Here is a 24,980-nt window from a genome sequence, read left to right as displayed (position 1 = left end):
TATTTTAATTTTGGTAGTAATGCTTCAAGCTGGGACATTTTCCATGCACGTAGGGTGAAGTCTAACCCACAGAGATGTGGGTTTTTATAATATATTGGTAAAGTCACATAGTTCAAATTAAATTGAAAGCTTGATGGAAATTCAACAAGTTCTCTTTGCGATAACTAGAGAAACACCAGGGTGTTCCAAATCTAATTACAGGAACTCTGCAGGATGGAATTGTGATTAGTCCTCTCAAGGAGTAACTACAGTCACTTGACAGAATTCAATTCAACAGCTATTTATTGCATGTTTATAGGTCATTTATGTGGTCATTTAGAGGTCATTTTGGAATATAGAGGGAAGAGAGATGCAGAAGAAATAATTACTAGAATGATACATCATAAAAAGCAAGTGGCTAATAATTCAGGGGAAGATAGTTACTCAGAAGATAGTTACTCAGAAGAAGAAAAATCTTCTTGTTAGAAATTCAACCTATTTAGAGAGGGAACAACAGAAAACTCTCAGGAAGAAATCAACAGCATTTGTGGTAAAGTATGTGGATGAACCAAGAGCAACTTGACAAGTGGAGAAACATTTCTATTGAGAAGAGAAGGAATGACAGATATCTATTTCATATAGTTTGTCTTGTTAGCAAAAACTTGGCTTTGATAAAGAAGCAAATGAGAAAACCTATCTGATATTGGCCAATCAGCTCTGATAAAAGTATGCAAAATGGACAGGAAAGTATAAGAGGAACTCAACTATGCTAGTGGTCCCTAGAAAAGTCAACATCCAATGAAAGACAAGCTTGGTGAGTTCAGGGAAGATATTGGAATGAAGCAGAGGTAAGAAGTATTCAGACTGCTGAAATGTCGCCCAACTAATGGCCCTTTGATCTAGCAAAAGCCACAACTCCCTTTTCCATTCCATGGTCCCAACTTCCATGATTGCAAAAATTGTCTGAGGACCCCCTTGGAACTGGCCTGCATCCTTTATTTGTTCCCTCTCTGCTCCCTATTGTAACCTGGGTTCCAAGAAGGGTTTCTTAAATATCCAAAATAGTGTGTTCAGTGCTGAAGGTAAAAGATGACCAAGGTGTTACTTCTGCCTTCACACAACAGATGAGTGTAGTAGGTAAGACATTATTGCAGACAAATCAATTATATCTAGAATTTGTTGAATGCAACAGTAGAAGCATGTATAATCTGTAAAGGAAACCAAGGCCTGACTATTTTGAATGATGGATGTTGCAATCATTGGGCTGACCAGATTTCTGCTCTGCAAGATCACTAGCTACTTCCAGTGGTACCAGGGTTTGACCACAGAGCAAAGGAAAAACATCCTGAAATACAGGCTTTGGGAGAAAACTCTATGAGTTGGAATTTTACCTGTCTTTAGGAATTTCCCATTACTTCTGATTTTATCAGGGATGTTTGATAAAACATGCAAAGAAATATTAGTCTACTAGGCTGTTCATAATAGCCACCCATTTGACCAGCATGTAGTCTTTAACTCATAGGTAAATTAGAAATCATAGGTAAATGAAAGCTGCTAACATTCTTATGTTATTTGTGGGTGTCTCTTCACTAGGTTTCTGACATAATAGCAACTGGTAGTAGAACAATTAGTTAAGATAAATGCTTTACTCCCATCAAATTTTCCAAAAAGAAAGTAAGTATTGGGTTTTAAAGGAATGCTCTATAAACTGGTAATTTGGGGTGGTAGGGAAGAGGATTTTTTGTTTTACAGATGGTGAGTATGCTAAGGAAACCTGTTATGAAGTTAATCAAGGTAGACTGTTTGGAAAGCAAGAGGCTCATTGCCTGGGACAGACTGAGATCAATTCTGGCAGGAAAAAATATCCACAAGAGGCCTTTTCAATTTCATTTAATCAGAGAAGATGGAGTTACTAACTCCAAGCAGGAAAAGATATGGAATCTATAAAGTAGGCAGAGAAATATGTACTTGAGTGAAGTAATTTACTTAATAACCCACAGAGATGTGGGTTTTTATAATATATTGGTAAAATCACACAGATCATGATTTTTCTGAATTAGATCTAGTTGTAGTCCCTTACTTAGTCCAAAGTTTCCTGCAGGGACTTATTATATGTTTATTTGCTATTTTCTCCTCCTCCTTTCAACTTTTGTTTCCAGAGTCTCATGTACTTAATTAATCCTGTTGGTGGTTTTAAATAATTTTCAGTAATGTTGTTTTGATAAAAACTGTCAGAAGTTTTTTAAAAATATTGTTGTCACCTTCTGTCAATCTTTTTAGATGTAAAATACAAGTTATGTATTTTTTTTCAGTCAGAGATGGCCTATTCCACTCATTATCTGAGCACCTGAGGTTTAAGAGGAGGAGGAAATGAGGAAGAAAATTAACAGCTATTGGGCACCTGCCATTTGTTAGCCACTAGAATAGGCAATTTATACATGTTGCCACTGAATAACAAGATCACTTTGTTATTCTCCTCATTTTACAAATTACAAAAATGAAGCTCACAGACATTAAGTCATTCAGCCAAGGTCACTTGGCATGTAAGTGAAGGAATTAGGTGCTGAACCCAGGTCTGTCTCCTGTGTTTGAACTCACTACTATACCTCTGCTCCTACAGGGCATCTTTCTTCTCAGAGAGTAGGATCGCATCCATAGCCTTCAAGAGGTAATATATTAAAGTTCTTTTATTTCAACATTATTTGTTCAGCATACATGAATGAGCCACATGCAAAAGACCAATGCTTTTGTATGATTCTGATGAGTAAAACCTGGCCCTTTCTATTAGGAGATTCTAATGTGGCAGATAGTCTATGTGCACCAATGACAGGACAAAGCACAATCTAAAGGTTCGTAAAAGTGTGATGAGCAACATGTGAAATAAAATTGAAGAAGGAGAACACTAATTCCAATTGTGGGGAACCAGACAAGATTTCATGGAAGAGGGGTATTTGTGGCAAGTCTTGAGGAATGCATAGAACCTGGTCAAAGGGAGATGAAAACAAGGAGCACTAGGAGGTGAGGAAGCAAAATGAACAAAGGTATCAAAGCTATAAAAGAAAGCTTTGGGTTTAGGGATTTATACTTGTCCAAAATTCCTGGAGCTTTTGTGATTTTGCCTGGGTGTATGGTGGGAGTGAGGCCTGTATATGGAGGAACTAAAAAGCCCTGGTTAGGTTCTCTGCACATTTAAGAGAGCTGCTGTGATTTGGATATGGAATGCTCCCCAAAGGCTCATGTGTTGAAGACTTGGTCCCCAATGCAGCAATGTGTAGAGGTGGGGATTTTGGGAAGGAATTGAATCATGAGGGCCCTGACTTCATCAATGGACTAGTCGTTCACTGATGGATTAATAATTTGATGGCATTATTGGGAGATGCCATCAAATTATTACTGTAGGCAGTGGAGCCTAGTTGGAGAAAATGTCACTAGGGCATGCCCTGAAAGTGTATATTTTGCCCTTGGCCCATTTCTGCTTCTCTTTCTGCTTCCTGGCTGCCATGAGGTGAGCAACTCAGCTCCACCATGCCCTATTAGCCATGATGCTCTGCCCTACCACGAACGTATAGCAATGGTGCTAGCTGAACATGGATTGAAAGCTCTCAAGTCATGAAGCAAAATAAATCTTTGCTTCTATTAGATCTTTTTCTCAGACATTTTGTCCCATTGATGAAAATATGATTAACATAGGAGCCTTACTCTCAGAATCACCCTGTTTTTTGTTGTGTGTGTCTGGGCAAAGCAGAGGTCACTGGTAGCTATTCATTCTTTTATGCATGGGATTCAATTAATGAACTTTGTTTTGAATATAGTGTTAGTGGAGAAATTGAACAAGTGGTTGGAAATGAAAATTTGTATTTATCAGTAGGACAGAGTTAGAGACAGATTTAAGTTATTAATTGATCTGGTCATGAAGAAGACATGTTTAGCCTTGCATCTTTCTCTCTTGAATTTAAAGAATCTCGTTTTAACTGCTACATTGCTATGTGTCTTTTTTTTTTTTTAAAAAAAAAGACCAATTTCCCATATTTCCTTGTATTTAGGTATAACCATGAGACCTCAATCTGGTGCATAAAACATAAACATATGGGACCTCTGGAGAGTCTCCTTTTAAGAAGAGATCACATTCTTCTCAAAACTCCCTGATTTTAGCAAAGCATATAGGATACCTGTCATTCCAACAATCACATTGGACTTGGAATGACAGATCAACGTGTTGGAAGAAGCCCGGAGGTATGTGACGTTGAACTGCCACACTAGCTTGTCACAGCCAGCCATGATGCTTTTGTATATGAGAAAGAAATTAACTTCTAATTTCAGTCTCTGCTATTTTGGTGCTTTAAAAAAATGTAGGCAAACTTCCCTATTACATACATGTGATGAAATCAGAAGAAATCACCAACACAAAATATAATGGAAGAAAGGAAAAGGCTGGGAATTGAGTCTTGAGAAACATCTGCATTTAGAGAAGTCCAAGAACGTGGAGAATTGTGATAAAAACTTGATTAAAGGTAGTTTGTGTGTGGAGGTAGTTGGGGAATAGAGGTAGAAATTCTATCTAATCTAAAGTGTATGTTTATAGAAATAAAACAAACAAACAAAAAGGATTATTAAACATCTAAAGTCTGGGGTGATTTTGGCCACTCCCAAGATAGAGGAATAGGTTATGTCTAATTTCCGATTCTGACTTTCTAATCAGTTAATTCATTGCATCTCCCCTGGGATGAAATGATCAGGGATATCCCATCACATGGAAAAAACTATCAGGAGTCAGGGGAGAAAAATTATTCTCCTACAAGTAAAACAGGGTCTTGATTACAGTTTTGCTTAAGAGAAAAAAGTATATCCTTGTATCATTTTCTTTTTGCCCTACACCATAAATAAGTGTTCATTCTCTGTTCTAGCAAAAACACTGTGAAGTCCAAAACATGCCTATCAGTGAATCAGAGGGGCTAGTGGTGGAGCACTAGTGCATGCTTCCTCTCCCCAGGGCTGTAGATGGGTGCTCAGCAAACCAAGGACCAGCAGGCCCCAGCACTGTCACTTTACCAAGTCCTGCAGGTGAAGAATCCCTTGGGTTTTCCTCAAAGGTTGTGAACCCCATTATTTGTACTGTAGTCTAATGGTTAGAATTTTCTAGAGCTCAATCTATTAATTATTAAGAATCAATCCCACATTGTGCTGCCAGTTATTGACAAAGTGTCTTCACATTCAGTCCTTGTGGTAGTTCCATGGAATAATCAATTTTATTCCATTTGTTAGAAGATGATGAAGAGAAGGTAGATGATGAAGATGATGTTGTTAATATAAATAGGTGTCACTGACTAAATCACCATCAAGTGTCAAGCAGAGAAGTGGAAGCATAACATTTAAAATAAATATTCACAGCAACCCTGCAAGGTTGGACTTAGTGTTCCTGTTCTGTAGGTAATGAAACTGAGATTATAAGAGTTGAAGTGACCTAAAGGTCACCCAGATGGTAAATAGTTGAGTCAATAGTCAAACTAAGGTCTGTTGGCTGCAAATTCCTGCCCTTTCTTCTGCATCAATTGAATATGACTTGAAGGGAGCATCTATGGAGTACTGAGACTCAGTGTCTTGCAGCACTTATACATGTTATAACAAATCATGGGGTGCTCCAGAGAACTACCATTTACCCCTATGTACTGGGGAATTGTTAGACTGTGAAACTACTAGTACAGACATCTATTTCATTGAGATTCTAAAAGAAATCTGAGCTAGAAATTCAAGGCTGTAATTGGCAATTGCTATTAAGGCTTTAATCAGAATGAGATGCATATTTAAAGAACAGGGAAAATAATAAAATTTAGCTAGTTTATTATTATTATTGTGCCACCAGAATTACTTTATATTGTTTGTATGCAAAACAGTATATAAATGAGTGCAATCTGTGTTTTCAGTATTTTGAAATAATACATAACTGGAATATTAGCCAACAATTTTGTGAAGTTTAATTAGGTTTTTCTTTGTCTTCCAAAATTTTGGTACTCTTTCATTTTTCTTTTAATTAGAAATCAAGGAGAAATTAATATGAACCATCCTATTAATTTGCATCTGGTTTTCAGGGTCTCCCTTCACATGTGGAGTTGGCAGTAATTTTTTTTCTACTTCTGTGCTATTGAGTTTAATTTTGAAACACCCAAATTAAATATTCTTTGATCATACCCTTATTGAGGCTGTGAAGAGTCTTTTAATAAACTCCAAAGGCACTTGGGATGCTTCCGACATGGCTTCTTAATATAGAAAACTCAGCTTAAGTATTGATATAGCTCTAATTGAGAGTTTTGAAAGTTCATGCTTCATGGTACTTGTTATCTATATTCTAAAAGTTGTAGAAGAAAATTCTAAAATATGTCTTTCCATAAAAAAATGATGACAAGACTGAGGAGCACAATCATATTAAGGGTTACTTTTACTTAGCAACTACTATGTGTTGGGCTCTCTGCTCAGCAGTTCACAGTCATTATCTTATGTTCTCACAAGAGTCCTACATGGGAGTAGATATATAAAAACATTTTTGTTATACTGATGAGGAAATTAAAGTCTAGAGATGTTGTCTAGCTTTAATGAAGATTCATCTGGTTATGGAGTCATTGTGAGGATTGAGATTGTGTTTAGCAAGTGCTAGTCACAGTGTAAGGTTGCTATTTAAATTAGTACTACTCTTATTTTGATTTCCCTTTCAATACAAGTCTCAAGCACTTCACTGTCTTCATAGCATATGTGAAGTACTTCTTTCTGGGAGAAAACTGATAGGGACATGATTCACTGTTTTGACTTATTTTATCATATAATAGAAATTGGTTTATTGGCTAGAATTCCCTGGTTGCTCATCATGGACCTAAGCCAGCACATTCTTAGAAACTGCTTGAAAATTAGTACTAGAGTACTAATTGTTCATTGCTGGGAGCCACAGCCAATTAATATGATGCATGGCATTTTTGATTGAAAGGTGACGCCAGCTAGCCATTGAGATGATATGATTATGTTAAAAATTACATTCATATGGATACCGGACTCCTGCTGTTTACCTGGGCCTGCTGCGGGACTCCTGGAGAGTTCCCATTGGTTGGGAAAGTGCAGTAGGAGGGAATTCCGGGGGAAGTTTTGGCGCTGGGGGGCCGGGAACCCCGCGGTGGGTGGATCAGGATTCTTCCTGGACACAAACGTGGTATTTGGCGGTTGTTTCAAAAATAAAGTTTGTTCCTGTTTGAGTGGCTCGTGATCTTGTGCCCAGCCAGACAGCGGCAGTTCATGATCTTTCATTTTTTTTTTTTGATGATAAAAATCATCTGAAGATTTACCATTGTTGGGTATGGTAAATTTCAAATGTATGAATGTCCTCTTGTGATATTAGTTTGGGATTAGTTTGGGATTCTTTCTCAATATCTACCCAATTGTTTATTTTTAGAAAAAGTATAAAATTAATTAGATAAAAATTATGAACATTCCTAAGTGTCCTAGGATACCCAGACAGGAACAGAAGGGAATGCACTGGAACAGGGTTTCAGGAGCCCTGGATCTGTCTCACCTCTCTCCTGACCAGCTGGTGGCCCTGCTCAAACCATCCCTCCCTTCACTGCTTCACAACATTATGACCTGTAAATTGCATATTATATTCCAGGATCTAAGTGCTCTTTTTTCTTTAACCTGACTTAATGAACCGAAATCACATGGGGAAAATTCTGCTCCTTTGGGAGGTAACATCTGGGAACAAAAAGAAAAGAATCCTAGTACTTGTGCTTCTGAGTCTTACTGAGGAATTTGACCTCCTAACCACTGATGAAAATCTTTTTAAAAAGTGACATAGCTGGGCACAGTGGCACATGACTATAATCCTAGCTATTCAGGAGGCTGAGGCAGGATAATCACAAAATTTGAGGCTCACCTGGGCAATTTAGAAAGACTCTGTTTCAGAATAAAATTCAAAAAGGGATGGGGGTGTAGCTCAGTGGTAAAGCACTTGCCTAGCATGCATGCGGCCCTGGGTTTGATCCTCAGCACCCCCAAAATTAAAAATAAATAAATAAATAATAAAAGTAAAGATTTGTGTAAGTTTTTTTTTTTTGCATTAATTATTAGTGGGTTATCTGCTTAGTTAGAGGAGAATGGTTAACTTTCAGAAAGGATTATATAAAATGGCTAACGTCTCATAATGTCTCATAGTGCCTCCCCTTCATCTTCATCAAGATCATTATGCTAAAATGGATGGAACTGGAGACTATCGTGCTAAGTGAAACGAACCAGTCTCAGAAAAACCAAAGGCTAAATGCTCTCTGATATATGGATACTAACCCACAACAAGGGAAGATAGGGAGGGGAAGAATAGAAGACCATTGGATTAGACAAAGGGGAATGAAGAGAAGGGAGCAGGGATGGGAATAGGAGAGGCAGTGGAATGAATCAGACATAACTTTCCTCTGATCACATATGATTACATGACCAGTGTAACTCCACATCATGTACAACCACAATTAAATTAAGTTGTGCTCTATGTATGTATAATATTTCAAATCTACTCTGCTATCATGTATATCTAAGAAGAATGGATAAAAAAAGAAATTTGAAAAAAAGAAAAAAGAATATTGTGATAGCCAAGACAGAAAGGTGATGGGCCACAAACACAAGCACAATTCCTTTTCTTTTATACTCACTGGATCAGAAAAAGGAATCTGTAAATATTTACTCACAGCTTATAAGGAATTTTGTTCAAGTCGCCATTGCACTTCATACATACTATAATCCAAATAATTTACCTAACTGAGCTATAATTATAATTATTTGTTTTCCCCAGGGGACTGTCATCTCCTGGAAAGCAGATGCCCATCTTAATCACTGCAGTATCCCTACTCACTAGCATAGCTCCTGATGCAGATCTCTCAATAGAGGATCACTGAACAAAATCACTTTTGTTATTTGATCTTAGGACTACAAGTTTAAAGGTCACCCCCCAGTGCTCTATTATAGGCTATATTATGATGACTATGCTGAGGAATCAGTTCTGATTGGAATCTTAAGGCCTCAGGGGGTAGACATTTGCATCTTTAGCTGGCCTTTGTTTACTCAACCAGTAAAGCAAAAACATACCTCTTCTCCCTACCTCACAGCCTTTATAGTTATATTAAATGCTATCATTTGCATCCAGAATACTGGGAAGGAGAAAAATACAACATAATATAGCAGGATCTTTATGAAGCCCTTGTACAATTTTGAATAATTTGGATCAGGAATATGGTTAGGTAATCTATGCATCACATTTAAAAGCAAACTGAGTCTCTTCTGAACTTCTAGGAATTTCTGTTCAATAAAGAGTGCACAGTGGCACATTTCTCAGACTATGTTCTGTCAAATAGCTGTTTAAATGCTATAATAAACAATGTTGATTAGGCTTGCTTCCTATAAGGCCATCAGAGCCTCTAATGTGAACATTAGCATTGTGAGTCTACAAAAGGACACAAGATATGCAATTGTTCTGCAAACATTGTAGCAGGCAATTTGGAAGTGATACCTTAGAAAACACTGGTTCAGTCCAACTTGGACAAGTAGGAGACCAATTGAATGGGTCTGTGAAGTAAAGAGATTTATCCAAGGACTTTCAAATAACTGTAATAAATGTAAAACCAGGACTGGATTTTAGGTCATCATTAAGAGCACATTAAAGGCACTAGAATTTGAATTCTGGTTCTAATCCAGAAGTGTATTCCTGTTTCCACCATGCCAACTCTGATCTCTACTAGCTGAGGAAGAAACTTTCTACAATAGTGAATCATTTCCTTTTGTTTCATGAAGTCCTGTTTGTCCATTAAGTAATGATATCTTCAGTGTCATGGTTTAGGTTCACTGGGATATTATATATTTTTACTATAAAATGACTTTCCTAGAACTCTAACTTTCTACAGTAAAAGTATACCAGAAAAGCATGAGTTAAAATTCACATTTATATATTATATAATAGCTGAAGGATAATTGCTCAGCTATTAAATGCAGACATCTGGTGAAAAAACATAGGTAAATAATGAAATATGCTGGGGATGAAGAAATGAGATCCGTTTTTCAAATAGATGAGCAGCTATCTGTTCTTTCTATTGGGGTGTTTCCTGAAGGCTGAATTCCAGGATTCAGAATCCTTTCTGCCCATCTAAATCACATTTGTTTTTTTCCCACTGAGTATTTTCTGACAATTTCACTCCCTTTTACTTCCCTGCTCTCAGTATTCCTTAGTGATCTCATTTGGTTGAAACATCAAGTGATGGAATTGGAAGAACCAAGCAGACCAGACACATTTTATATTATGCTTAACATAGTGTTGAGGACAAAAGTGTTAAAGAAGTAATTGCCTCCACCATGTACTAATAGGAGGATCTTAGCCTTTCTGTATCTTGGTTTTCACAACTATTAAATATTATTCCATCTAAAGAATATTAAGGGCTTTTATATATATGTTAAGTGTTCACTATTGCAGGTAGTGGGGTTCTGGGCATAAAATGGGAAGCAAGGAGAGTCTAGCAGGGAAGAACAAAAAGCAAATTGATAGTTATAATTTAATAAGTAGTACTAAAGGCAGAAATTGCCATAGAGGGTTAAGCCAGGAAGGAAGAGTACAAAGGATACCTCCTCTAGGACCCAGAGCACAGGAAGGGCAGATTGTGATAAGCACAGTGAAGATGGGAGTTAACAGGCAGAGGAGTTGTATTACAAGGTATCAAGGCCTGAGACACTCAGCAGATATGGAAACTGCAAGAAATTAAGTCTATCAAGATATGGCTAGATAAGGATCATGCACAGCAATGGAGTTGAGAATACAAGAACTGAAGAGAAGGAGTCAAGACTTGATTAGAAGGTTTTGTGTATATGTCCTGCTATGGGTAATAGGGACAAACCATGTGTGTATGTGAGGTTGTAAGACAAAGAGTGTGTGTGTGTGTGTGTGTGTGTGTGTGTGTGTGTGTGAGAGAGAGAGAGAGAGAGAGAGAGAGAGAGAGAGAGAAAGACAGAGAAGCATTTTCAAAGAGCATTCTGGGTAGTATGATTGGCTTGGTAGATGGCAGAGATTAAAAGCATGAAAAACTATTGGGATGCTGTTGTGAGAGTAGGCAGGTTATGATGAGAGTCTGGGTTATGATAGTAGCAGCAGGGAATGGAGATTTGAGAGCTGTTAAGGAGGCAAAATCAACAGAAATTGAGTGAATTATTGAATGAAAATTTAGAAAGGAAGGGAGAAGTCAAGGGTGATTTTGAGAATTTGGACTTGGGCATGGATGGAAAGTGGTGCTATTTATCCAGATCAGGAGATAGATAAACATGGATGGGGAAGATATGCAAAGGGTGAGCACTGAGGTGCCTGGGTGGGGGCGAGTGTACAAATAAAGTGTTGGAACTTCCAAGTTAGGTAGAAACTGAAGCTAATGAAAGACATTCAGTAGGTGAGATTTCCTTTGGGGGGTAAAGTAAGAAAAAAAAAAGCTAAAGATAACACCCAAGAGAATACCAACATTTTAGATGAAGTTAAGAAATCAGAACATGTGGGCAGATGTAAGAAGACAACCAGAAGCTAATGTCACAGAAGGCTTGGTAGGGGAAAATTTCATAATGGGAGAGTAGTTATAATGGTACAAAAGTTCAAGAAGCTCAGGTCCACTGGTTAATGGTATCTCTTATCTCCTTAATGGGATGGAGTAAGTTCAGAAGATATCACGGAGGAGAGGGGCTTTGTAAAATATATACATTTGTGATCTACCATGATTTGACCACTAGCCAATCCATGTAAACCTCCTAAAGAGGTTTTAAATAGAAGCTCTGCTTCTACCATCCTTTCCTTTCATATTTCCTCTATTTATTGAGAAAATAAAGCCAGAAAGAGTTAAATTATTGTCTTGTCACAAAGAAATAATGATTTTTGCAAATTCCAGATTCAAGAACAATCATTGTATTCATTCAAGAATGAAATACAGGGTTTTGTTTTCTTCTTCTTTCAATAATTGTATTCCTAAAGTCTTTAACAGATTCTTTTCAAAATATTGCTAGTTTTAGAATACCCAGAAAAGCACATATTTTCATTAAAACACCCTTCAAATGGTTTGAATCAATTTTCTTAATCACTTTATTCTGAGGAACTTCTATCAATAGGTAAATAGTAATATGATAAAAGGGCAGGAGTTTAAATAAATATTTGTTGTTTTACCACTTGAAATAAATGTTTTATTTTTTAATTATTTTACTCATCTCAAATAATGTTGCCAATAAATAACTACTAAACCAAGATACCATGCAAGAGGCCATTGATACATTAAGAACACTAAAATTTGAAAACAGAAAGATCTAGTCTGAATTCCACCTTCTCCATTTGTAAACTTCCAAGCCCCCTTCTCTAGAAAAAGTGGTCCAGCCTGTCAAATGTGACCTTGAATATATTACATAATTTTCAGAGCTACTCTCCTTCATTTTTAAAACAGATATTGTAACACCCACTCTGCCTACTTGTAGAAATCTGTGAGGATTAAATTAAATAATGACTACACAAATGTAAAGTACTGTTATTCAGCAAACGAGAAGTGTGCATGTTGCATCAATAGACCAGAATGATGGTTTACTATACACAGGGAGAAATATTACTGAGGAATGCACTGAGGTCATTCTTTACAACATTTCTATAGAAAATTCTGAATGGAAAGCGGATCGTAGTCAGAAGCATGCTAAAGATTGATATGGGATCAGAGGTGGATTTTAATAGCTAATGTCATGGATAGGATTGATGTGTTGGTCTTTATATATTCATATTTTTGTTTATCTTTTATTAGCATTAATCGCTCATTCTTAAATCATATTTTTAAAATTTTATACAATAAAATTGACAATATATACAATAATCTGGAGAAATAATCACAACATAATGTTTAGTGCCTTAAAAAAAGGCAGAGCTCTCTCTATAATGTTCTCTAATTTTATTTTATATATGTATCAAAATATACAGCAGATATTCCAAAAGAACAGTGTTGCCTTTGGAGTGGTGAAATTATGAGTGAATTATCTTTGTTACCATATTGTTTTACATCTTTCTAAATTCATAAACAATTTTAATGCTAAAAATCTTTCTTTAAAGGAAGTATAGAAACCTCACTCCAACTTAATATCGACATTCTTTTATGTACATATATATATTTCTAAAATATTTGCAAAGATGGATCTTTTGAACTTGAAGTCAAGCACTTAAGGGCAAATTCCTTGAAAATATGTGTAGCAAAAAGGGGAACTGTGAAATGTGAGAAGTTAAGATAAAAGTGGAAAGATCAGAGATGTGAGTTAGTGATTTAGAGAAATAGCCTGACCAGCAACTACTCCAAAATTTTGAGGAGAGGAGGGCTGAAATTTTACAGAAACCTTCAAAACTAGGAAATAGGATCAAATTCCTTATCACTCTGGGTCAGAGATAAGATGCAGGAGCTTCTAAGAATAAAAGTAAGATGATACAGACAGGTAGGAGACCTATCTCCCTTTACTAAATGCAATTGTATACTCAGCTCAGAGCACCAGAAAACAACATGTGCAGTGAGAGTATAAGGCCACCTAAAATCAGAAGGTGTCCTGAGAGCTTCAGCTCCATACTCAGCCACTAGAGAAATGTTTTTTATGATACAGGATGGCCAGCTACACCACCTCTGCTGGAGTACCTGCTTACTTGTTAGAGAGACAACTCGACTTCTTGTTGGATGGGTCTCTTGTCTTATAAAGTGGTGCTTCCTTACTCTGAACTAATTTGTTAATTCTAGTTACAGACTATAAATTCATTCCCTGTTTTGCACGATGACCACCCAAATCCTTCTATTAATTAGTGCACTTTAATTATACAGAATAACACTAAGGACTTGAACTTGAGTTTTCTAATTTCAAAACATTACCTCCCTCTCTATCACTTTATAGCTTTGTTAGGACTTTCTGGTTCACTGAAAATGTTCTGCCAGATTGACTGTTTCATATGCCATCTAGTTCTTTAATAGCTGTCTATGATGTGAAAATGGTATACTCATTAATTTGTTTCCTAATTGATTTGTTAGTCTAACCTAATTAAAAAGTATTTTGCTTGTTTACTTTAGAGGTACAAAATATGCCACCATAATATTAGAGTCAATTTATAATCATAATTATATAACTGTGATTTAGCTCATTAAAATGATTATAAAAAAGCAATTCTAAAGTAATGATTATAGTCCCCAATAGAAGTTAAATTCAGGTGTTAGGCATCTCTATCATCAGATAGGCAAATAAATGCTCAAATTATCATTAATAGAAGATATGTGGCTATAAATATCTTAATACTAAATTCATCAACTGAGGGGCCTAACTGTGCATTTGGCATGAATATAACACAGAGATAATATAGAACTCCCTCTCTCTCCGCCTTTGTTCCTCCCTTTCCTTCTTTCTCATATCAAAGTCTATTTACTATTAAAACTTCTCTCATGAATAACACACCTTTGTTCTTTTATAGAACAGACTGACAACACATATAACCATGCCACAACAACACAAAAATCACTACCTTCATTCCTAGAAACCATTTTTAGAAGGTTAAGGGAAATCTAATCCAATAAAGGTGAAAGTTTATTGAGAAGAGTAGGTAATTCTCAATAACCTAGTGAGAATTAAGGCATTTTATTATTTCTTTTTACTTCAACATCACGTTTTTGATAAAATGTAGAGATCTTTTATTTGCACTAAGCAGACTGAGTTCTGGAATTACATCATTGGTGCACTTCCATGGACAACGGATGGAAACTTGTTCCTCGAGGCAAGATAATTATATATGGTTCTAGTCATGGAGAAGAACAGTTAACCTAAAAACTGCAGTTAGAAGTAGAATAGAAAAGTAGAAAGGATATAAGTTTTAATACAGATAGGTTTGGATTGAATCATAGCTTTATTCCTTATTTGGCTTGTGAACCTTTGAGTCTCAGGTTCTTCAGAAGTAAAACAATGTTAGAACCTACTCATAAAGTTCTTGGAATGATTCAATGAAGCAATATATAAACACATTTATCAGAGTCTGGCACATAGTAAGCATGTTAGATCATGTTATTTTTCCTTCCTTCAAACTCTACAACTAACCCTAGACAAGCACTCTCTTCTTCACAGACTTTTGTAGGCACAGTATTATGAAATTGAGGTTGGAGGAAAGTGGAGGGTATTTTGCAGCCCAAAATGAAGCTCAAATGGAAGTCTCTGTCCTTTGCAGACAGAGTGTGCATCGGTGCGCATTGATTTTAAAGATCATTTGGACACAGTTTAAGCAATTTAAATTCCCTCTGCAGGTAATATGGAACAGTTTAAAACAGATACTCTTTTACATGTATACACTGACCTCATTCCAAACATATTTGACAAATAAACTACAAAAGGACAAGTACTGCTTACAAGAAACTGTTTTTTAAAGGTGGGGAATGACTACATAAGGGTATTGACATAACCATTCTCTTACTTTTTAAAAACATTTTGAGATTTTCATTTGCTATGATTTGATAGTTTCACAAGTCACCTTTGTAAGTACCTATTTCCAGATGATCTCTGCATATTGTTATACTTTTCTGAACAAGCAAAACAATCAAGGTATTAGAGGGTTGCTTTACCCTGAACTGAACCAAACTTGTGATTCCAAAGCTGCAGGATGAGCCACTTCACTGACATAATTTGTGAAGTAGGCAACTGAGAACTTACCACTAAAACTGTTGTCTCCCCAAACACACAGCTTTAGGTAAGCTTTGGAGATCATGAGATTGCCTAAAGTCTTGGCTCCAGGGATATGCAATAGCTCCTAGATCAGCAAAGGTAAAAAGTAGATGCCCTAAGCCTTAACACTTGACACTCACGAAACCGTTGACTAAGCAATGGAAACTTCAATAGCACAGCCTGGAGAAACCCAATACATCCCCACAACCGTTATACATGCCAGAAAAAATAGCAGATGCAAAAGAAATAAAACTTCCAACTCATTTCCATATTTTAAAACTTGCTGAAGTGCATTTGATTGGCTAAGCCTAAATTATATCTGATAGCCTAGAGACACAGCATCTGCAAGGGCATATGGGATAAGTGGTGCGTAGCTTTCATCTTCAAAAATTTAAGCAGGGACATTCATTTCCATGCAAGATGAAATGACAGAAATCATATTTAACCTCTTGTCTCAATCACATGGAAATAAAATCAGACAAACTGTTCCATATAATGGCTTCCCAGATCACTGGACATCAGGCAGTGAAGAAAAGTGATTTTTCAGATAGAAAACAAATTAAACCTGCCAATTGTCTCATTTTATTACCTTGAGGGAATTTCTAGACCAACAAGCAGAGAGAAAAAACCCAGAAGGAATCTGGCTGATTCCCTCAGTTGAAGAGATGGAACTGAGAATCTGGAGAGACCAACAGGGCCAGAGTTTGCTGGACACAGTAGAGAAAAGACATCAGCAAATCTGAAATTACACAGTCACTCTTGAGTATCCAACAGAGTGGTTATTGGTATGCCTCTCTCTCTGTGTGAACTGCCTGCAGCCAGGAAGAGTCTGTTTAAAGGATTGGAGGAATTAAGACTTGGCATTCACAAAGGACTGAGAAAAGCTGAGAACAGTGCTGGTCTCATTAGCCAAACTAGAAAGTGTCACAATCCATGGGACATTAGGAAGTAGCATACTCAGAAGGATATTGCCTCTTGGTGGCACATAGTTACCCATAGATGAAATATTGTTCTAGTCTTATCTAAAGAATCTTCAAAAGCCAGGCTTGAAATGATCAGCTTCCAAATACTTTGATCATATCTAGAATACAGCTCAAAACTTATAGGAATACAGCAATATCTGTTCTCCTTCTCCCCAAACAAAATTCTTATGTCTGGAATTAAGTCAAAGATTACCAAGCATGCAAAGAAGTAGGAAAATATAACCAACAGTGAGGAGAAAGATTAACCAATCAAAACCAACCCATAACTAACTTAAATGTTAGAATTACCAGAAAAGAACATTAAAGTAGCTCTATAATTGTATTCCAGATGGTCAGCAAGTTAAATAGAAACATGAAAGATATATAAAAAAGACCCCAGTTGAACTTCTGAAGATGAAAACTATAATGTCTAAAGTGAAAAATACACAAGACAGGATTAATGGCAGATAGATACTTTAGAAGAAAAGATTAATTAACATAAATACATAGCAAAAGAAATTATCCAAAGGAAAGAGTTAAAAGATCATTTTACAAAATGACATGAGTATCAGGGAGCTGTGAGACATCTTTAAGTAGCCTAACCTGTTTATCTAGAGTAATTGAAGGAGAGGTGAAAAGAGGTAAGGAAAAAAATCTTTTGAAGGAACTATGGCCAGTAGTTTTCCAAAGTATATTGGAAACTATGAACTTTCAGACAGAAGAAACTCAATACCACACAATCACAAGAAATATAAAGAGAAATGTATCAAAACACATCATAGCTTAAAATTGGTAACAAAGAGAGAATGTTTAATTATCTCAGGAAAACAAGAGACACATTGTGCAGAGAGAACAAAAGAGACAAAGATGGCGTCAGACTTCCCAACAGACACAATGCAGGTAAGAAAACAGTGGAGCAATATCTTTAAGGTACAAGTCAACTTAAAATTCTATACTTAGAGAAGAGTTATTTCAAAAATAAAAGCTAAATAGTGGGGCATGGTGGCACATGCCTGTGATCTTGATTTTTTGGGAAGCTGAAGCAGGAGGAATGCAAATTAGAGGCCAGGCTGGGCAACTTACAGAGACCTTGTCTCAAAATACAAAAATATTTTCTTTGTTATTTTTAGTTATATGAAAGTAGAGTCTATCTTGACATATTTATGCAAACACAGAGTACATTTTATTCTAATTAGGATCCCAGACTTGTGGTTGTACATCATGTGGAGATTCACTGTGGTATATTTACATATGTACATAGGGAAGTTACATCAGATTCTTTCTACTATCTTTCCTATTCCTGTCCCTCCTCCCTTCCCATCATTCCCCAATCTACTGAACTTCTGTTCTCCCCGACCCCCTGCTGTGTGTTAGCATTCACATATCAGAGAGAACATCTGACCTTTTGTTTTTGAGGACTGGCTTATTTCACTTAGTATAATAGTCTCCAGATCCATCCATTTTCTGGCTAATGTCATAAAGTCATTCTTTTTATGGCTAAGTAATATTCCATTGTGTATACATACCACATTTTCTTTATCCATTCATCTGTTGAAGGGCACCTAGGTTGGTTCCATAGCTTAACTATTGTGAATTGAGCTGCTACAAACATTGATGTGGCTATGTCACTGTAGTATGCTGTTTGAAACATTTTTTTTTTTTTTAAACTGGGCTTGGAATGTAGCTCAGTGGTAAAACAACCCTGGTTTCAATCCTCAGTACTGCAAAACAAAACAAAATAAAATACTTTTTCAAAAATAGGAAGGCTGAAGGAGTTCGTTAGCAGATGTGCACTCAAATCAATAGTGAAAGACAGGCTCCAGGCAGAAGGAAAATGACACCTAATTGAACTCTGGATGTACACAAAGGAAGCACCCTGGGAATGGTGACTATGTGGGCAGATATGTAAGTTTTTTTGCTTTTTATTTAAAACTTTTAAAAACATGACTGACTGGTTATGCCAAAATATGAACTATGTATCATGAGGGTTTATTTTATTCATGTTTATTGATATATAAACATAAATGCATACATGCACACATGTAAAATGTATGAAAGTATCACCAAAGTGGAAGGATGAAAAGTATACCTCATAAGATTCTAATATTTTGGGGGCCGGGGATGTGGCTCAAGCAGTAGTGCGCTCGCATGGCATGCGTGCGGCCCGTGTTCGTTCCTCAGCACCACATACAAACAAAGATGTTGTGTCCACCGAAAACTAAAAACTAAATATTAAAAAATTCTCTCTCTCTCTCTCTCTCTCTCTCTCTCTCTCTCTCTCTCTTTCTCCCTCCTCTCTCTCTCTCTCTCTCTCTCTCTCTCTCTCTTAAAAAAAGAAGATTCATATTTTATATGAAGTGTTGCTACCAGATGGTAATGCTGAGCTGGAATAAGTTCAAGATGTATCCTACAAACCCTAAAGCACTCACTAAGATAACAACAAGGGTTATAGCCAACTAGTTAATAAAGGAGATAAAAATGCAATCATAGCAATTATCCAATAAAACCTCCAAACTGAAAAGAGACAACAAAGAATTGTGCTAAGATGTTTGAACTTAAGCACAGCCATATTAATCATCACATTGAATGTAAAAGTTTTCAATACCTCAACCAAAGGACAAAGATTTTAGAGTGGAAAAAAAAAAAAAAAGCCCAGCAGGGCACAATGGCACATGCCTGTAATCCCAGCTGCATGGGAGGCTGAGGCAGGAGGATTACATTTTCAAAGTCAGCCTCAACAGTTTAGCAGGGCCTCATCTCAAAATAAAAAAAGGGCTGGGAATGTGACTCAGTGGTTATTCCCCTTGGGGTCAATGCCTGGAGGAGGGGGGAGGGAGAAAAGAGGGAGAGGGAGAGGGGAGGAGGAAAGGGAAGTGAAAGAAAGGGAAAGGAAGGGAAGAGAAGGGGAAGGAAGGGAAGAAAAATTCAACCATTTGCTGGTATAAGAAATATGCCTTTCAATATAGAGACACAACTATGTTAAAATCAGAAGGATGGTGTGAGATATACCTTGATAACACTAGTCAAAAGAAAACTGAAAGGGCTACATTGATATTAGAAAAAGTGGACTCCAGAGCAAGCAATATTACTAGCAATAAAGAAGTTAATTTTATAATGATAAAGGTACAAATTCATCAAGATAACATAATAATCCTAAATCTTTAATCACATAATAATGAAGCTTCAAAATGTATGAAGCAAAAAGTTATATAGCACTATCTACCAACTTGACCACTTTTAGAGAGTATTCACCTATCAACTCCCCAGTACATTCTGTTCAAGTGCAGGTGGTATGAAATATCTGCCAAGAAAGATCACATTCCGAGTTGTAAAACAAGAACTCAAGATACAAAGAATAGTCTCAGGCCCAGCATGGTTGTTCACACATGTAATTCCAGTGACTTGGGAGGCTGAGGCAGGAGAATTACAAGTTTGAAGCCAGCCTCAGCAATTTAGCAAGGATCTAGCTATAAATTAAAATAAGAATAAGAATAAGGCTGGGGATTAAGCACCTCTGGGTTCAATCCCTGGTACTCCCCAAACAAACAAGAAACAAACAGTTAGCAATAAAGTTAAACATTTTTCAAAACCTGTCTGTTAGCAGAACCTCTCAAATGTTTGATATTTCTCAGTCCTACATGGTTTTGGAATTCTTTTTCCTGCCTCAACCATAACACTTATCTGCTCAGGAGGTGGTTTCCACTGCCCTGTTCCACAAAACTTCAAGAATAGGCCCTTTCTGGCCTTTGGTAAAATCCAGCAGCATTCATGTTAAATACACTGGAGAAGCTATGGATCAAAGGAACTAACCTCAACATTGTAAAGGCCATCTATGACAAATCCAAAGCCAACATCATTACTAAGTGCAGAAAAACTAAAGCATTTTCTCTAACATCAGGAACAAGACAAGACCATCTGCTGTCACTACTCCTATTCAATGTAGTCCTCAAAACATTATTAACCTGAGTGATTTAGGAAAGAAAGGGAAATGAAATGGATGCAAATAGAAAAGGAAACAAGTCAAACTATTTACCAAAGAAATTATCCTATATGTAGAAGACCCAAAAACTCTACCCGAAGACTACGAGAGCTCATAAATAAGTTCAGCAAAGTAGCAGGATACAAGATCAACAGCCATAAATCAATAGCTTTCCCATAGTCCATCAGTGATTCAGCTGAGGAAGAAATCAGAAAAAAACACCGCATTCACAATAACCTCAAAAAGTTATGTGGGAATTAATCTACCCAAGGAGGTAAAAGAGCTCTGCAATGAAGATCATAGGTCACTGAAGAAAGAAATTGAAAAGACCTTAGAAGATGAAAAAAACACTCCATGTTCTTGAATAGGCAGAATCAGTATTATCAAAATGGTCATATTATCAAAATCAATATACAGATTCAATGCAATCCCCATCAAAATACCAAAGACATTTTTCACAGAATTAGAAAAAGTAATTCTTAAATTAGTTTGGAAGAATAAGAGACCCAGAATAGTCAAAGCAATAATAAGCAAGAAAGGCAAAATAGGAGGCATCATAATGTCTGTTTGAAATTACACTATAGAGTTGTAGTAACAGAAACAGCATGGTATTGGCATCAAAATAGACACGAAGCCCAGTGGAATGAATAGAAGGCACAGAGGAAAATACACATACCTACTTCTAATATTTGACAAAGGAGCCAAAAATATATTTTGGAGAAAAAAACAGCCTTTTAAACAACTGGTACTGGAAAAACTGGATAGCTATTTATGGAAAAATGAAATCAGACCTCCATTTTTTTTGTCCTGCACAAAACTCAAATTGAAATGGATCACAGACTTAGAAATTACACCAAAAATTTTACAATTACTAGAAGAAAACATAGGTAGGGTCAATACTCCATCATCTAGATCATAGAACTAACTTCCTTAATGAGATGCTCAAAGTGTAAGAAATAAAACCAAGAATTAGTAAGTGGGATGCCAGCAAACTTTTCACAGCAAAGGAAATGATTAAAAGAGTGAACAGAAAGTCTATAGAGTAGGAGAAAATCTTGGCCAGCTACTCCTCTCATTGAAGATTAATATTCAGAATATACAAAGAACCCAAAAAAACTTACCACCGAAAAACAAAAACAACAAAACCAAATCCAAAACCAAACAAACAAAACCAAAAAATCCAATCAATAAACCGGCAAAAGAACTAAACAGCAACTTCTTAAAAGAAGCAGCACAAATAGACAACAAATCTATAAAAAATGTTCAACATCTCTAGCAATCAGGAAAATGAAAATCAAAACTACACTAGTATTTCATCTACTCCAGTCATAATAATAATTTTCAAGATAAATTTATTAACAATAATAAATTCTGATGATGATGTGGAGGAAAAGGTACCCTTGTGCATTGGGGGGGACTGCAGACTAGTATAACCAGTCTGGAAAGCAGCATGGAGGTTCCTCAAAAAACTAGGGATGGAACCACCATATGACCCTGCTTTCCCACTTCTGGGTATTTTCCAAAAAGATCTAAAATTGGCATACTATAGTGACACAGTCACAACAATGTTAATAGCAGCACAATTCACAAGAGCTGTATTATGGAATCAACACAGGTAACTGTCAATAGATGGATTAAGAAATTGTGATACACACACACACACACACACACACACACACAATGGAGTTCTACTCAGCCATGAAAAAGAACAAAATTGTGACATTTTCCAGTAAATGGATGAAAATGGAGACTATTATCCTAAGTAAAATAAGCCACAGTCAGAAACTCAAAGGTTGGATGTCAGATATTTCCTCTCATATACAGAAGCTAGAGCAAAATAAAGAAAAGGAGGGTGGGAAGGATAGGATAACATAAGGAAAGATTAGTAGGGTAGAAGAAGGAGATAGAGAAGCAGAATGGAGGGATGGGTAAGGGGAGGCAATGCAGAATGATTTCCTTAAGAAATCATATTATGTGTATGTGTACCTATACCACAGGGAGCTTCACCTTTATGCATTGGTAAAAGAACCAATCAAATGTAAATGAAAAAAGGAAGGAAGTCTAGCAGAGGAAGGAGAATGGGAGAGAGGAGGGAGGATGGGAGGGAAAGGGAGAGATCATGAACTGAAATTGAATTCCATGCATATATGAGTTTCTTGGGATGAACCCAACTACTATGCATTAATATAAATCTCTAATAAAAAAGAATATGCCATTTCTTCATGAACAGCCAACCAAAGTGACATGTGTAATAAGCAATAAGACATTTATTTAGACGTTAGCATGGTTAATATTTTGGAGATAAAATGTGTTTTTTCTACTCACTAATTTCAAGTCTAGAAAGGACTCCAGAAGCTGAAACAATATATTTCTGCTCTGTTTTCTCAGCTTTTATTATTTACTATTTGATATCTGTAAAACAATCTCTTTATGACCTGGTTCATGTCTTAAACTATGTATTTATAGCAATTTTGTTTCTGGAATAACTGAAATAATGGATGGTTGAGGAACATGCCACCTTTATATGACAGTATCCAGATTATCATCAAAGACAAAAAAGAAAGACATCATGGAAATTATGTTTAGGTTCTGTAAACTTTTACTTTACTTGTGGCATTATTCTAAAAGCTCTTCAGTAAGCATATGTTAAGCGAAAGCAGACATTTAAAGATAAAGAAATATTCAGTTTGTAGGAAATAAAAAAATAAAACAGTTAAAAGAAAGTTTTGCAAGCATGTGCTAATTGAGAAACAAAGCTACAATTTGTTTTTAAAATGACAATACGTAAAATTTCTCCATGTGTGTTAGTAAGAGTATCATCCCTGCAAATTTCATTTGCATTCATCATATAACTCTTTTTTTTTGTGCCGTTACTCATAGAAATATTTGCAGCATCACTGTGCTCATGTGCAATGTGGATGGAATTGGATTCTTCTCATTTTTTCTCTCACTTTGCTTTCTCCCTCATTAAAAAATGTATGATAATGACTTCAGTTTAAAAGAAAGAGAAGTTACTATATAAATCATAATCTGCAATTTCTAGAACAATTACCAAATGTGACAGCTATTAGAAAAACTGCGTGCTACAGGCTAAGGCATAACCCTGGGATTTATACTTAATTCAACAAATGTTTACTGAGCACTACTCTGTGCTAGGCACAAGGATAAATAGGTCCTGTCTACATGAAAATAGGGGACAATTCCACATAATTCTGCCATGTTGACTGTACACTATTTTTCCTCTCCTCAAGAGTGTCCTGCTGGAATGCAAGTGAGAATGCTAAAAAAAAAAAAAAAAAAAAAAAAAGAATGTACAAAGAAAGTGAACTTGCAAAACTTATTTCATTAATATAGACACCTTACATTGGGTGATATATTTGTCTGCTTAGTATCACTACTCATTCCCACCTCCAACTTTCAACATTAAAATTCTCACATTAATTGCTGTGTTCTTACATGAATCTATACCCTGGCTTCTGTGGGAGAGCATTTAACCCAGGTCAAGAGAATCAAAGCTCCCCTCCCTCCCTTCATGACTCTTCCTCTTCTCCTGTCTACTTCCTTCCCTCTCATCCTCTTTCTTTCTTTTGTGGTAGAAAGGTCAAGAGGTACTGTTCGGGAGATTTCAGAGACAAAAAAATTTTCCTGATTCATGGACAAAACTGTCCATGGTCAGAAGAACTGACCCTTTTCCCCAGGAGAAGCCAAGTTGGTAGGCTGGGAGAGAGGGAAAGTCAAAACAGCATCCCATGCCTGGGCTGTGCGGTGAGCAGACAGCTCTAGTCCTTCCCCTTCATCATTCATGAGGCATATTACCCCTATTTTACTTATGCTTGATGAGCTTTTTCTTTTTAAAATATTTGCAAGCAAATGGATGTAGACCTATGTATTGTGGCAGCCCATTTGGTAACTGGTGCCTTAAAAAGGAGGATGCTTTGCAAGTTGGAAACTCTTGGATTGGTGGGAAAGAAGAGAAAATCATACCGTTATAGAGCTTAATCATAATTCTATAACAAGATATTCTGCTTTATGATGAAGTATCACTCCCCCCAAAAATGCCAAGAGGAAATAACATTATTTTAGCTAAGAATACATCACTACAGGAAGATACAACAACTATTATAAATGTGAATTAAGATGTCATATATCAGATAACTTCAACTGAATTTACCACAGGAGAAAATAAGTATGATCCTAAAGAAGAAACTTTTAGCTTTTCCCAGCAAATCTCATCCCTACTTTAAATGGAGGGAAAAAAAAAAAAGTGCATCGTCGGGGGAGTGCTTCTGGATATTCCGAAGATATATAAAGTTGAATCT

The 24,980-nt window shown here is 36.3% G+C and overlaps 1 protein-coding gene and 1 non-coding gene across 12 annotated transcripts in view; one reads left to right on the top strand and one right to left on the bottom strand.

Moving 5' to 3' along the window:
* The window catches only part of Dlg2 (discs large MAGUK scaffold protein 2), a 1,165,863-nt gene that overhangs the window by 90,111 nt on the left and 1,050,772 nt on the right, over window positions 1-24,980 (bottom strand). The gene's annotated exons all lie outside the window — the stretch shown is intronic.
* Window positions 7,938-8,009, top strand: Trnaa-agc (transfer RNA alanine (anticodon AGC)). Its single transcript has one exon. It is a non-coding gene; the product is annotated as a tRNA-Ala (tRNA).

The sequence above is a fragment of the Callospermophilus lateralis genome, chromosome 2, assembly GCF_048772815.1.
Source record: "Callospermophilus lateralis isolate mCalLat2 chromosome 2, mCalLat2.hap1, whole genome shotgun sequence".
Classification (NCBI taxonomy): Eukaryota; Metazoa; Chordata; class Mammalia; order Rodentia; family Sciuridae; genus Callospermophilus; species Callospermophilus lateralis.
This window is presented reverse-complemented; position numbering and strand designations above follow the sequence as displayed.